The sequence below is a fragment of the Cibotium barometz genome, chromosome 43, assembly GCF_041138505.1.
Source record: "Cibotium barometz isolate CiBa-2024 chromosome 43, ASM4113850v1, whole genome shotgun sequence".
NCBI classification, from domain to species: domain Eukaryota; kingdom Viridiplantae; phylum Streptophyta; class Polypodiopsida; order Cyatheales; family Cibotiaceae; genus Cibotium; species Cibotium barometz.
The window spans coordinates 5,570,179-5,586,379 of NC_141088.1; positions in this window are offsets into that span (position 1 = coordinate 5,570,179).

The window sequence follows — 16,201 nt, forward strand, 5'->3', positions numbered from 1 at the left end:
TTCTTGGTCCCTCATCCACTGTACCAGAAGCTTACCATTTAAATCGAACCGAGGTTGGTCAAGACCTCGGCCGACCGTGCTACGCGAGACGTCCTCCGTTGACTCTCCATCAGCTATTGTAACTTTATCACTTAGGTCTCCACGACCTCATTCACAAGACGGTCGAAATGCTTTCCCAACATTCTTGACATAAAACAGTCATTTAAAAACAGGTCATAAATACAGTTTTTATAACTAACTCTCGACTTTCCACATTGTTCTACATCAATCCATATTACTTAATCCAAGTCCAATCATATGTACTCCCATCGTCCTTCATCCATTCTCATCCAATCACATCATTTTTCATCTCATCACATCTTTCCACATTTATACTTTATCCATTCCCATCCAATCACATCATTTTTCATCTCATCACATCTTTCCACATTTATACTCCATCACATCTCATCCACTCACATCTACCCATATCCACATCATATCATATCCATTTTACCTCACATCTCATTCATTCACATCTATCCCGATTCACATCCCATCACATCTCATCCATTCACATCACATCTCATTTATTCACATCTAACATCACATCACATCCATTCACATCACATATCATCCATTCACATCTATCCCAATTTACATCATATCACATCACATCCATTTCACATCACATCTCACCCATTCACACTTATCCCGACTCACATCACATCACATCCATTCACATTCATCACATTCATTGTATCCCCATTCCATCACATACATTCTATCCACATTATATCACGTCCACATATATCCACATCATATCTCATTCATTCCATCCAATTTACATCACATCCACATCATATCTCATTCATACACATCCCATCTCATTCATCCACATCCATCCAATCATTCATATGCACGACTATCCACATCTATCCATACATTCACATCTATCGCTTCACATCCACATATATTCACATCACATTTTTCACATACACATCCATATCCGTTTGCTTTCCATCTCACCCTTGCACATATCCTCTCATCTCATTCTCATCTCATCATTCACATCCACATCCATTTACTTCACATCTCATCCACATTCATTTTCATCACACCACATCCTATCACATCCCATTCACATCTTATCACATCCATTCACATCTTATCACGTCCCATTTACATCTTATCATATTCGCATCCTACATCTTATCACATCTATTCACATCCTATCGCATCCCATTTTCATCTTATCACATCTATTTACATCCTATCACATCCCATTTATATCTTATCACATCTATTCACATCCTATCTCATCCCATTTTCATCTTATCACATCTATTCACATCCTATCACATCCCATTTACATCTTATCACATCTATTTAGTAGCTTTTCCTACTTCAATACCGATAATGGGACTTTTTCTAAATTTCTGCTAATTGTTTGGCTTAGATAAAGGTTCTTTTTCTCGACGACTATTTCCATATTCTTTCTCAATTTCTCAAATGAATTATATTAAATATTCCTCTTTTGAATAAAAGAATTCATGGGATTTACAAAAATCAATTCTATCCATATTTACACTTTTGATAAATATTAATAAATTGAATTATACTAAAAATTTCTCTTTTTCCCATTTAATTTCTTGGATCTCAAATATCATGGGAATTCCTCTTTTTACATTCAATTGCTTGAATTCTAAATGTTATGGGAATTCCTCTTTTATCATCAAATAAATTTATCTAAAATTTATATTTTCTTTAATAAAAATATTCAATATTCCAAATATACCAAGAATTCCTCTTTTTGCATTTAAATGATTGAATTCCAAATATGATGGAAATTCCTCTTTCATCATTTAAATTTATACATATATAAAATAATTTTAACTAAAATTTCTCTTAAATATTAAATAAAAATATCCATTAATCCTAATATGACAAGAATTTCACTTTTTCCATTTAAATGATTGAATTCCAAAATTATGATGGGAATTCTCCTTTTATCATTTAAATTTATTCATGCATAAAATAATTTATCTAAAATTCTTCTTTAATTTTTAAATAAAATATCCATTATTTTAATGTTCCAATTTTTCTTTTTCTCCATTGGAATACATGGATCTCCATTATCATGGGAATTCCTCTTTTATCATAAAAATGAAATTACTAAAAAATTCTCTTTTTCTCTAATTAACTATTTCTGCATAAACATTAAAAATTAATTTTCCATGGATATGATGAGAATTATTCATTTAACATAGGATGACTAATCCTAGAATATGGTAGGAAGTCCTCTTTTCACATTATACATAAAAATGATTTATGTGTTAATTTTCAAAAATTTTGCCATAGCTCCACTGCTATCACTGATAATTTTTAATAATTTTGAAAAGCATAAGACTTAGTAATACACTTATGATAGATTAACTAGATCTAAATCCAATTTATGGGTCTAAATCATAATTTATGTACACAAAAGCATTAAAAAGCCATTTCTTTGGCCTCTAGCTTTTGACTAGCATAGAGTTTGATTTTAGAATTAAGAATTGCTCCATGAGAATGAAGAGTTTTACAAACATCCAAGTCGAGCTCTTCCTCATGGGAAGTTTTGGGAGTTTTAGGAGTTTTAGTATAAAAAGTGGCTCATTTGAGAGCTTATGGACACTTTTGGGCTACACTCATGCTTGAGCTCTCTTGAGACTAGCTCTCCGTCTTGTTCATAGAGGTGCAAGCTCTTCTCTCTCCCCATCTATACTATTGTATGAGCAATGCTCTTCTAAATCAATGCAATGAGATGATGTTTTTCTCTCTTCTCATCTCTATTCTCTAGTGTGCATGCTTCTTTGTTGATGCTAGTGGATTCTCTATTAGGCTTTGTGTGGTAGTGGATTCAAGCTTAAGCTTCTCCATAGCTTGTAGCTTATCCATGGGCAAGGCATTGCTTGAGTAGTAAATGAGAATGCATGTTTACAAAACTCTTCATAGATCACAGCCTGGACCTTTCAAGGGTGAAGGGAAAAACTTGGGCGAGGCTGTGTAGAAGTGGATCGAAGCAATGGAAAAGTACTTTGATGTCACGGGGGTGAAGGGGAAAACTTGGGCGAGGCTGTGTAGAAGTGGATCGAAGCAATGGAAAAGTACTTTGATGTCACGGGGTGCAAGGAGAAGAGCAAAATGGGTGAAGGGGAAAACTTGGGCGAGGCTGTGTAGAAGTGGATCGAAGCAATGGAAAAGTACTTTGATGTCACGGGGTGCAAGGAGAAGAGCAAAATGGCTCTTGCAAGGCTGAAGATAGTAGAAATAGCTAGAGTGGCATGGAGAAAACACTGCGAAACAAACCGTCTGGATCGGAACACTCAGACATGGAATGATCTTAAAATTTACCTAAGGAAGAGATTCTGTCCTCTCGGCTTTTTGAAAACCAAGATGAACGAGTTCTTAGAGTTAACCCAGGGGAGCAGAACTATTGAAGTGTATCACCAAGGGTTTGCTCTCCTCCTCAAATACTCACCCCACCGCTGGTGGATGAAAACAGCTGATGGCCAGGTTCATTTGGGGGCTGAACAAACCTTTGAATATCCTAGTGAAGAATGCTAAGCTAATTTCCATGGCCGAAGCAGTGTGGATGGCGAAGGATTTTGCCAAGGCCTTTGATGTCAAGGTCCCGCCGAAGCCAACACCATCATCTTTCAAAAGATTTCTAGATCCAAAAGGTGATTCCAACCTTCCACTGCCTCTCAGAGACAACAAGGTCAAGCTCAGAATATGGAAAGTTCTAGAATGGAAGAAAGGTCCCTTTCTCGGAACTCAATCCCCTAGAATTCAACTTCAGAAGTTCCACCTTTGAACAAGGAAGTGAAATGCTATAACTGTTAAGGATTTGGACATCACAGTATGGATTGCCCAACTCCTTTTAGATCAAGGTTTTCGGGGCGGGGAAATCAGGGACCAAGATTCCAGACTCCAGCTCCTTCCTTCCAGAGTAATCAGGTTCCTTTTCGTCAAAATCAGGGAAATCCCAGAGGTAGACCCTCTAACTAACCCGCAGTTTCAATCCAAAGTAATGCAAGACCTCCGCCTTAGAATCGGGGAAGTCGAAGAGAGATGTTCCCAAATCGGTCGTCCACTTCCAAGGCAGTAACGCTGGAAGCAATTGAAGAAGAAGATGATGAAAGAGATCATACTCCACCTGCAAGATGAGGACATCTCACGTTTTTTAAGAGGGAGAGGATGTAAGATTCCTCCTCAGCTTGAATAATGAATAAGCCTTCACTTTAATCCCCTATAATCATTCCATGTTTCTGAATACAAGAAACTATTATTTTTCTTGTTTTTTCGTAGAGAGATAAAAATTTCTAGAGAGTGGTAATTCAGTATTGAGATATTTTTGGATAAAAAAATTCTCCTAATATAAAAAATATGTTTTCCTAAAATAGAAAATCAAAATAAATTTTCCAAGGTGCATTAGGAATCAAATAAAAATGATTGAAAAGACCTTAGCCTAAGGGTCAAGATTTTCTAAAATTTTTGGATTATGGTCCAATTGAGGTTCCTATGGACCAATAAGATTAATCCAAGTGTTGGGATGAGATAAATCCAATGAATAAAAGAAAATACCCAAAAATGAGTAAATGCCCACATAAGATGAAGAGTTGACTGAGTACAAGGTTTATTAGTTAAAAACTATGAGATATTACTTTAAAAAAATGAGATATTTTGGAGTAATCATAAAATTTTGACACCTTGGCAAGGAATGGGGGAGACTTCAAGAAGGTGCCTATTTCACACATGAGAATGAGTTTTAAATTAAAAACTATTCAGATATTTTTTTCTCTCCGGTCAAACTTACACTATCAAGTCTAAAGCTACTAAAATTCTATCCCTACTCTAGACCAAAGGAGATGCATATTGCCATGCTTAGTAAAGTGAAATTTATAAAAAATCAAGCAACAAGAAAAATATAGAAAACACTAGAGATTGGCATGAGTTCACCTATTTCTTTTAAAGCGCTGGTTGGTGAAGAATTGTTTGCACTTGATTGTATGACTGTTAGTTTGCGGTACTGAAGCAGAAGATGTAGTTTAGTGCTTGTATCTATTTTATTCCGACAAAACAAACTAAACAGAAAGAAAATTAAAAGGATAAAAAATAAAAAACATTGGTGCTAAACACCGGATTTGGCCGAGGGGAAAAACCCAATGGGAAAAAGTGCCATGGCTTCTACTTCTTATTAAGAGAGTACAAGTGCTAGTCTTGCACTGGGGGTGGATGTATGTCTGCATTCTTAGGTGGGTGGACATCAATAGCTTCAGGATGTAAAGATAACCTAGAACGTAATCCTACCCATGGAGAAGATGGCAAGGGAAGAAGTGCATCTTCACTAACATATGGTATGGGCACAGTAGGAAGGCTAAAGAGGCACCTATGGTTTTGAAAATTTTCTTGGGTCTTCAGAGTACCCAACTCTAACACCTATGCCTGTAGACTTATGGCTGGTAATGTAATTTGATTAGGAAAAGAGTAGAATACCGACGACATTCCAAATAGTTGGAGTTGTAGGAAGAACGCTTTTTCCTTGATAGTCAGGGAGTCTTCTTGTGTAGGAGCCTGATTGAAAGTTATCGGCTTTGGAAGACAAACTTTGACATTGCTTGTGTTTTGAGGAATAGACTCTGAGCTTGATTCAGTTGCAATATCCTCCTTCTGATGTGTTGCCTCTGAGATAGAAGTGAGTAAAGGTACCCACTTGCCTTTTTCTTCCCATGTCAGTTTGGAGTATCCCTTCCTGTTCGAGACCTTCTGAAGATGTCCAATTGACACGTCAGCTTGTGTTTCCACCTGGACTCTTTCAGGCTTGGTAAGGCATGGTTTCCAGTATTGATTTGGTTTCTGTAAGTGAGGTGGTATTGACTGCTTTTGTTCTTGAGTAGATTCAGGAACATAATTATGTTTTGTTGCAGTAGTCCCTGCATTCTTTTTTGGTAGCCGTAAGGTAGTAGCACCCTCGTAGTAGCCTTGTGCTTGCAAAACCTTCTTTGGGATCCACTGTTGTTGAGTGGTCTTGTTGGGGGTGGAACTGTTGGCTTTCGTGAACCTCCTCTTTAGCTTTGTATTCCTTGGATGTTCCTTGGCAGCATTGGGTCTTGGCTTGCGAGCTGCTTTAGGTAACCAGATTTGAATTCTAAGTGCTTCCCCCCTTCCGTAGCCTTGTGCATATAAGAGAGATGTTGGCACATGCCATCCTTGAGTATTGTCATTGTCATTATTCACCCAAATCATTGGATCTTTTGAGGATGTCTCTATCACAGTAGGGATGGCATCGTCATCAGAATCCTTCCCATCAGATGATTCTAAGCATCTATCCTCATCTCCTTCATCAGTTGAGCTGTACTCAAGAGGGGATACTTCCTCTATAGATACCATATCTCCTAGCAATAATGATTTGTTTGCTTCATACCTAGGGGCTTCTTGAGGTTCCTTTGCATAGACCGGTCTTAGCATTCTTACGGGAATAATGTCATACCCTTCTGGATCACAGAACTGTGTTTGCCTTGGCAATGCACAAGTGTCTATGGTAGCTAAAACATGGTTCCATTCTAAGGGATCTATCAAGTTCTCAGGAAAAGGTATAGGGATATACGCCTCATCCGTCACACTTCTGTCGTCGATGGTAACATTTCCAGGTTGCAAGTCTCAACAAGATGCTCCACAGATCCATAGATCAGCTCTTCCTTGAGACATAGTTGCTCCCGATGCTTCTGAAGAAGCGGAATCAAACTCATCCATAGGAGAGTGCGTCACATCTCGATAAGCATGGTTTTTTAGATTCACCGTCGTGGTTACATTCTCATGTCTAAGGTACAAGTAATTGTAACCCCAGTCTTGAATCATTTTGAATTGGCGCATGAATGGCCTTCCTAGGATCACTTCGTAATTTGTGTTCTTGCCAAAGTCTACAATAGCAAAGGTATGTTCGTACTCAATGCCACATGACTTGACTGTAACGTTCTCAAGCAATCCTATGGGACTCTCTAGATTTCCGTCTGCCAATTTGCAGACTCATCCTTGTACTTCTAATTGCAGATTTTTCCCACATTTCCCATACATTTTTTATTGCTATACTCACCCCTGCTCCGCTATCTAGAATAGCTATAGATTCAATCTTGTTGATCTCCACAGGAAGCGTAGTATTTCCTTCGTCGTCTTCACAATGCTTGCCAACTTTGTTCACAGGAACCGGAATTGTTTGCTTAAGCATTAGCTCAGAAGCCTTTGCCTTCAACAACTCCTTAACCTGGATGTTCTGGTTCCATAATCCTTGCTCAGTTAATTGTGTAGCCACTTTTCCCCACAATCTTGGCCTAAGCTTTAAGAACTCTACGAGTGGAATGGTACACATAACTGGTGCTGACATTAAAGCTTACAAACTCCCTATGTCTCATTCCTGATGAGGTTGTCGTGTCATTGATGGTACTCGCATGATTTGGCTATGTGCTTCATACAGTCCTAAATATGAGAGCAGTGTCTTGCATGTGAGCTTGTTGCTCGAAGCTGAGACAACAGTCTGAGCATCATCTGGTAGAGATAAAGCATCTAATTCTTGAACCCTTTGATTCGAGAATTCTACTATAGATAACGGTTGGTGACTTGTCAGAAGATGCTAGATCCTCAACTTGTTTTTGCACCGCTTCCCACATCTCCCTTGCTACTGCTTCTTCTATTTCAGGAATTTCATCTCCAAAGTCCGCGGTAGTCAATGGTTTTGACTCGTTTGCATTGGTATGAGGTAAATCATCTCCTTCAGGCATTTCTGGGAAATGTAGAGATACAACTTCACTTCCCTTTTCCATGCTTGGCGTGGCTTCTGGTATCGTCTCTAAGTTAGGCTTCAGAGAAGTAGGTCCTCTTGCATACATAGGTAGTGGGCCGTCTATTAGAGTCTGAGTATCCCTAATCAACTGCTTATGGATAGCCAAGTTGATTGTCTCTTCACGAGGGTTGGGATATTCTTGCAGCTTCTCAGGCAGCTCGGTCAGAGCTGAGATCCTACTATTATACGCTTGAAGCACTGCATCTAAAGGCTCGTACACCTTGTCCACAAGGACTGATCCTCCTGAGCTTTCCTCAGACTTGGATGCTTTTCCCTTTTGCTCATTTTGAGTTTTCTCTCCGATTTGTTTTGTTTTCAACATTCCTTCTAGCTCTTTTGGGACAGAATTTCCTCCATCAGAGCTCTTCTGCTCCTTCGACTTCTTACTCTCCTTGCTGCGTGGTTTACGTCAAGTTGATTTATTTCTCTCTTTTCCATCTTTGGATAGAACCTTAATCTCAGAGGGTTTCTCAACGACCTCTTTGACATTCTTTTGCGCTTGGACTCTAGTCACTACTCTTAGCGACACTAGTTCATTCTCCTCCTCAGATGTCTTGGGTGATGGAATCACTTCAACATAGTTGAGGGGTGCTTTAGCTTTTTGTGCTGCCGGATCCGTAGGCTTCAACAAGCAATCCTTTGGTAGATGGTCAATGCTACACCCTTGGCAAAACCTCTCTATAGGTGGAAACGTAGATGTTGTGCCTATGTTAGCTAAGAAGGGTCATTTCTTGGTTGGACATTCTCTCGCCTAATGTGGTCCACCACATTCGTAGCATGGTCCTGTTTGTTGCGTGGGGTATAGTCTCTTTGTAGGATATAGTCCTGGATAACCTTGAGTCTTGGTTGGTTGAGATCCTATAAGCATCAAAGAGCTTGGGTCTCCATTAAAGGCATGAACTAGGCTTGGTCCGGTTGGGTTCTCAAAGTAGGGTCGACAAGAGGATGCTCAATTTCGATGTAGTATGGTTGAGAGCTAACCATCTCCATACCTAATTCAGGATTCTCATATTCCACATATCTAAAGGAAACTGTGCCAGGTGGAGGAGGTTGAGCTCCTAGCACCGGCCGTGCTTGCTCTTGAGCAACTAAGGTTCTCTCATGGTTTACAACTTGCTGTCTAGGTGCAGAGTTGGCTGCTTGTTCCCTTTGTATCCTTGCAATGTGATTGCAGTCCAAAGTCACATGTGTATAGTTCCATTTACAAAGCTGGCACCACTTCTTTGTTGGTTGATTGCCAACCAATGGTGAGAAGGTTGGGCACTGCTCGGTTTTATGGCTACCTCCACATCCTCCACAGACGTAAGGGCCTGCAGGTACAGTATGCATGTATGATGGTTGGGGTCGGTAGGAAGGTCTATAGTATTGCCCCATCTTTTTTAATACTATCTCGGCAATCTGATCTGGATTAACTAATGGCACACTAGAGTTAGAGCTACATTTATCATCCGGATGACTATCTTGGTTTCCCATGCCAGTCATGTCGAAGTTGTCATCGTAATCCATGGCATCCATGCAACACTCATTGAAGATGACATGCTTCTTTGCGTACAAGTGAACGTGAAGCGTCTTGTTTCATAAGCCTTCCAGGAAGATAGAAATTAATCTTCCTTGGCTTGGCTTCTCATCGTCAGGGCATCGATTGATGTACTGATTTAGCCTATTTACACAATCTCGCACAGATTCTTGATCTTTTTGCTTAAAAGCGTAAATTTGAGCTATCGCATTGTGCTTGATTCCCATTTTTGAAAAGCACCTATAAAGCTCTTTTCCAGCCCATTGAAAGACCGCTTTGCCTCAGGCTCTAAAGTCTGGAACCATGATAAAGACTTACTCTCTAGCGTCATACTTTAGGCAAACGACATTGTCCTCCTCTCAGATTCAGCCAAGGGGCTTTAGAGACAATTGGATGCCTTACATGATGACATTGTCCTCCTCTCAGATTTAGCCAAGGGGCTTTAAAGACAGTTGGATGCCTTACAAGACTTTTGAACCCAACAAGACCTCTCGTTAACCTTGGTAAAACCAAGGTAATGGTCTTTAATACTTCTTGCCCCTTCACATCCACATTGAGATTCACATACAGAGGGGATCCTATGGAGAGTGTCTCATCCTATGTCTACCTTGGTGTCACTTTCAATGGCCCATGCTTCCCGCAACACATGCCATAGTGACATGGGGATATGCATTCTTGAGCTTACTTGAGTGGCAATGCTTCTAGGCCCATTTCTAGGATCCCAAAACAAAGGGTTGGCTTTTTGACGCCCTCGTCACACCAGCCTAATGTATGGAGCAGCCTTTTGGGGGCCATATTTATCTGATGAGGATTGGCGAGCGATGAGGTTAGAGACCCCAGGTCATGTTATTCTCCCATATGATCTGCAACAAAACATCAATCCCACACTAGATTATCCAGGTAGAGTTTGTTGCAACCCTAGTGGATGCACTCTTCTAGATAGTCACATACCTCCATCACATCACTCACTTGGATCCCCACAGGTACCCGAGGCTTGCCCTGGAGTCCTTGAGACAACTAGCACTTGAGGGCCACTCTGGAGTATGGTATGCCTTAGTTTCCACTTGGTTCTCAGTATATGGGCTTAACATGGACCACCTACCACCCATTTAGTACACTTTGGTATTACCTTTTCTCTACCTCTCGCATGAGGATACCAACCGGGTTATCCGGTTGGTATCCTTAACATGGACCACCTACCACCCATTTAGTACACTTTGGTATTACCTTTTCTCTACCTCTCGCATGAGGATACCAACCGGGTTATCCGGTTAGATTTTCTCAACCTCTACAACCATTACACATGGATCACACCTTCGGAGCTCCCAACAAAGATGCACTTCTTCAGAGATCACTTCCTCACACTCATTGAGGATGGATTCATCCAATAGCCTAGCTACCTGAGTGTTCACATGCCCCATGCCATGCGGATTATGATTGGTCAGATATGGTTTTCATACCACTACCTTAGAGTGGAGATAGGTAGAGCTGAGTTCATCTTTAGAGCTGGGGAGCTCATACGGAGACTTAGAGATGATAGAATCTGCCAATTATGCCACATAGAGGTTAAGACAAAGGAGCATTACATATGTTGCTGCCCAGTATACTGTGAGATCCGCGGGAGGTTTTAATGTCTTTTTCGAGAGGAATTTGGTCCGCTCTCCAGGATCATTGACTTCCCAGACCAGTGCTGCTTAGGGCTCTTCCTGCTTGAGCTTCGTAGACACAAGGACACTTTCTTGAGAGAACTTTGGCCCCAGTCGCCCGACCCCTCCCTCACCAGCCACCTATCACTATTTTCTTCTAGACCCAAGAGGCAGAGGAAACCCATACAATGGATCTTGTGGACCCACCTCACGCTGCTGGACCCATCTTGTCTGAGAGGAGTTACCTTAGATCATGCCTCTGCATTCTAGTGTGCTTGATGCCCCCGGCCCCTTAGACGCCCACCACGATCCCCTCATCAACTCTGGATCTAGGACATGCTCCACCGCCATCAAGCTACCTTTCAACGTGACATAGTTGAGGGAGACCTCTCAACCATACTCATTAGCGCCATGCTTGACATTTTGGAGAGTGGTATACCATATAATGGGGGATGATGCTTCTCTCATGATTCTATGTTACTGGCATTCCATGATGAGTTTCCATGGATAGTTTTGTATCACCCCAATGAGACAGCTATGTTTTTATCTCTATTTTATTTTCCATTCCATGAGGATGAGACATGCTATGGGCATTATAGTATCACTTTGGTCTCATAGGCCCATTGGGTCTTTAGTAGACTCTCTCTCTCTCTCTCTCTCTCTCTCTCTCTCTCTCTCTCTCTCTCTCTCTCTCTCTCTCTCTCTCTCTCTCTCTCTCTCTCTCTCTCTCTCTCTCTCTCTCTCTCTCAACTTTCTTGGCAAAATGAAATACAAGGATGCGGGCGGCCATACCATACTAGAGCAAGATGAAAGAAAGGGTAAGGCAATGGATTGTTGTGTCTATAGGAGGGAGTAATTCTGATGAGGTTTGGTGGGCCATGGGGAACCTTAGTGTAGCCTTTACTTTAAGGATGTATTATTTAATTAAGGTTACATTAAGTAATATACCCTCAATAACATTTTCAAGCATGCATTAATAATGGATGTCTCAACAATTTCCAAGGTTGATCCTTTGAATATAGCAAAGAAATCGTGGCACTGAAGGTCCCACAATAGGTACCCCATATGCTCTTTTAGTAGTAAGAAAATGAATTTATATATATTTCATTTAAAAAAAATGTTGCCTTTAGCCTAAGAAGAAATCGGTGACAAGGCCATGAACTAGTCAAGAGTGTCCTTGTTTCCTTGCAGTTTTCATAGGTAAATAAATGACTCCGTAAAGTTATTTACAATGCTACTCTAAGGAAACTCGTGACATGTTCCATATTCTCCACTAGTTCTCTACGAGTATCTTTGATTTTTAAAGGTTCTAGATTATTCTCATGGAAAATCAACAAGTGTGTACAAGGTGCTAGCTTATTCTCATAGAAAATCGACATCACTTATTATTTGTCCCAAAGTCAAGATATGAATTTTTTCCCCACACCAAAAATCAAAAGAGATTATTATTTTTTTACGTAAATGACCTATGGTAACTTTAGGTCACTAACCAGAAGTCATCAATGGATGAAAAATCAACCCAAACCATTAGGGGACTTAGATGAGATTGAGCAGGAAAACGAGGAAAACCCATTGAAAACATCTAAAGATATGCATGTCAGTTTAGTGGGAAGGTATTGACATGAATGCCACCATTCCAATCAAATTGGACAGTGTGACCACAACTCCGACTAGGAATAAGCATATCCACCAAACACATGTGGAAAAGATGGGGGAGGAAGTCCCTCTTGAACCTTCAAAGTTTGTCCTCAAGCTAGCTGATGGCAATTTAAGAACACGTTTGTCCTCAAGTTAGCTGATGGCAATTTAAGAATACCGATAGGAATCCTCAAAGAGGAGGAAGTAATGTCGTGCGGTCTTACTTATGAGCATTCTTTTGCTATTGATGACTTTGGAAGGCCCACTAATTATGATGTGATTCTTGGATGGCATTCATGGGCAAAATTATGTTAATCCATGATTGGGGAAGAGATAGCATCTACATCAATAAGACAATAGTAATATCAAGGTGAACCTAAAGGACCGTTCATATAGAAATGTGACCAAGACACCTATATATGAATAAGGGTTCAATACTATAGCACATTCGGAGAGAATAAATGTGTGTCATGTGAATGAGCATAGCTATAAAAAGTGTGAGAATGATGAGGAAAATTTCATTGCTTCACTATCTAACCCTAACGAAGAGGAAAATTGGATGCATTTGTTGGTGACAATGGACACATGTCCTAGAGCTAGATAAAACCATTCCTATAACAAAGACAAAAATGACATTGTCCCTATTAGAACCATATCTTTCGTACTCTTAAGTTCCATCATTTAAAAACTATAGAGTGATGATATGACAAAAAGGTGAAGAAATGTCTTCTGAGGACGATAAAGCCATACCACTTAGAGGCTTTAATGCAAGCTTTGAGCTGAGTTATGCTTCAAGACATATATACAAGAATGAAGAGGATGAGGAGGTGTCAAAAGAACAATCACTTTTGAGAGAGTTTGTCGAAGGCAAAGAAGCTTCTCTAAAAAAGCTAAAAAATTTGATACATATTAGAACAAAGGACCCACCTAGCCTCAAGGGGGACGAAGAATACTAGTTCCAATGTGTCAATGCCTTAAGAGCTACCAATGAGTTTTTTTCTAATTGAGAGGATCTAATGAAGAAGCCAGGCTTTGATGTCTTGAAAATGGATCTTGAAATTTCTAAAACCCTAGCAGATGCCTTAGCAGATGGTAATCCCATGCATTCAGCCTCATTCGACTCCAAAAGACATCCAAGTCTAGATAAAGTCTAGACAGAGAAGACAAAATAAAGTTATATGTGAGGGATGAATGAAAGAAGAATCAAAAGATGTAAGTTCTAAGGATAGTGACCACGACTTGAGGCAAGTACCCTCACATTTTAGAAACTACAAGCTCAAAAATAGGAAGGTGTGTGCACCAATGCTAAGAAGAAAGAGACCAAAAGAACTGGGGTGTCATATGATGGCCTGAAGGACAAGAAACAAATTGATCTAGCATAACCTTAGGAAGGTTTGGATCTCTATAAATTTAGCCACACTGAGGATGAAATTGAATTAATAGAGTTACTCAAGGAATACCGAGATATGTTTGCTTGGAGTTACTTAGATCTCAAAGGAGTCCCTCCAAAAATTTGCTAGCACATGATTCCACTTGTGACAGTGCAAGACCAGTCAAACAAAAGCCATAATGAAACCTATTCCAACCATTAAGGAAGAAGTTGGCATACTTATTTTGGTAGGTTTCATATATGAGACTGAGCACATTGATTGGATATCATTGGTGGTCATAGCATCAAAGAAGAGCACCAAAGAAGAATGGCAAGATCCATGTATACATGAAGTTGAAAAAGGTAAATGCTACCACGGTGAGAGATCATTACTCGTTACCTACATTAAACATGTGCTTGAAAGGGTACCAAGAAAAGAATCTTATAGCTTCTTAGACAAATTTTCTAGATACAAATAAGTATTCATAGATCCCAAAAGACCAACACAAAACCACATTCACCTATAGAGGAGGGGATGTTCACATACAGGGTAATGTTGTTTGCACTCACAAACATGCCAACTATGTTCCAACAATTGATGTCCACTGTTTACAAGGATTTCTTGAAGAAATTCTTAGAGACCTTCATGAACAACCTTTGTGTGGATTCTATGTAGATGAGTGGGCTTGTGGTAGTGGTGGCATGGTTGGTATTTTGGCAGGCACTACTTCTCTGATTATGCACCAGTTATTCTTTCACTAGGGAGGATCCTTGGAGAGGCAGGATAAACATTTGAGTACCTGAATCCCTGATAGCCTCATCTAGGACTATGAGATATTCAGTAGGATAGAGGAGATTTGGGAGAGGCTAGATTTTCACTTAGGAGCCATAGGTGACTTAGATGCAAGCCTTGGAGAGATTAGTTGTTTATTACAAGAGGCATCGTAGAGTAGATTGGCTAGTTTCCGAGAGCAGGAGAGGAGAATTTGTTGAGGCCTAGCTTCCTTATCTAGTGGCTTTAGAAGAGTGCACCAGATAGCTCATGGATTGAGAGTTAGTTGGCTACCACCTATATAGAGCTCAGATCCATAGAGGAGCAAAGTGTGGAGTACAAATATACCATTCCAGAGCCTCCTTTTGGACATAGGCTTGGGCCACTACTGGGGATTTCTTTTTGAGATTATAGGTCCACACAGGCAGAGAAATGGTATTTGTAGGTTGTGAGGCCAAGATGGATCCATTGTTATATAGACCACCCATGTGAGAGCAATTGCCAAAGATTTCTTCAGCTCTCTTCTCATCATGGCTTCTCCCATCGCCTCACATGTGCTAAGGATGCACATGAGCAAGTTTGGCAACATACAAGAGAGGTGGTCCCTCACACTCTGTGGACCTTCTTGATGACCCCCTTCATAGTCGAGGAGCTGGCAAAGGCTATGATGGAACTACCTGCTGCTCCCTTCATAGTCGAGGAGCTGGCAAAGGCTATGATGGAACTACCTGCTGGCGGGAAAAAATGCCTGAGAGAGGATGGGCTTCCAATCTCCTTATTTCTTGGACACTGGGATCTCATGATGGAGGGCAACCTCAAAGCTTCCTTCAATGAAATAATGGTTACAGGAGCCATGCTTCCTTCTTGATTTTGAGAAAGCCTATGATAGAGTAGATTGGGGAATGATGTGTAGGATGGGATTTCCAGACAAGTGGACCCAAGGTGTCATTTCTACTCGACTTCACACAGCCATGTTCTTATTCACGAAGTCAGAGGCGATATATTTTCACTTTCTTGCTCGGTCCAATAGGGTTACCCTCTAGCAACTTATCTCTTCCTATTTGTAGTCAAGTCTGAGTAGTTTTCTTGCTCAGTCTGATAGGACTACACTCTAGAACCTTATCTCTCTTCCTGTTTGTAGCCAAGGCCATGAGTAGTTTTCTCACTTGACTGGACTACCATCTAGCACCTTATCTCTTCCTATTTGTAGCAAAGACCATGAAAAGTTTTCTCTTTGTCAAAAAACCGGGCTCCAGGGATTGCATCTTCCCATCCACACACAGGAGAAGCTGCTTGATTTTATGAGTTTATTGATGACATAGGCAGTATACGTGTCTGAGGACTAGGGGAACCTCTAGAGATTTGTTAAGTTGATAGAGATCTTCTATTATGCATCTAGAGT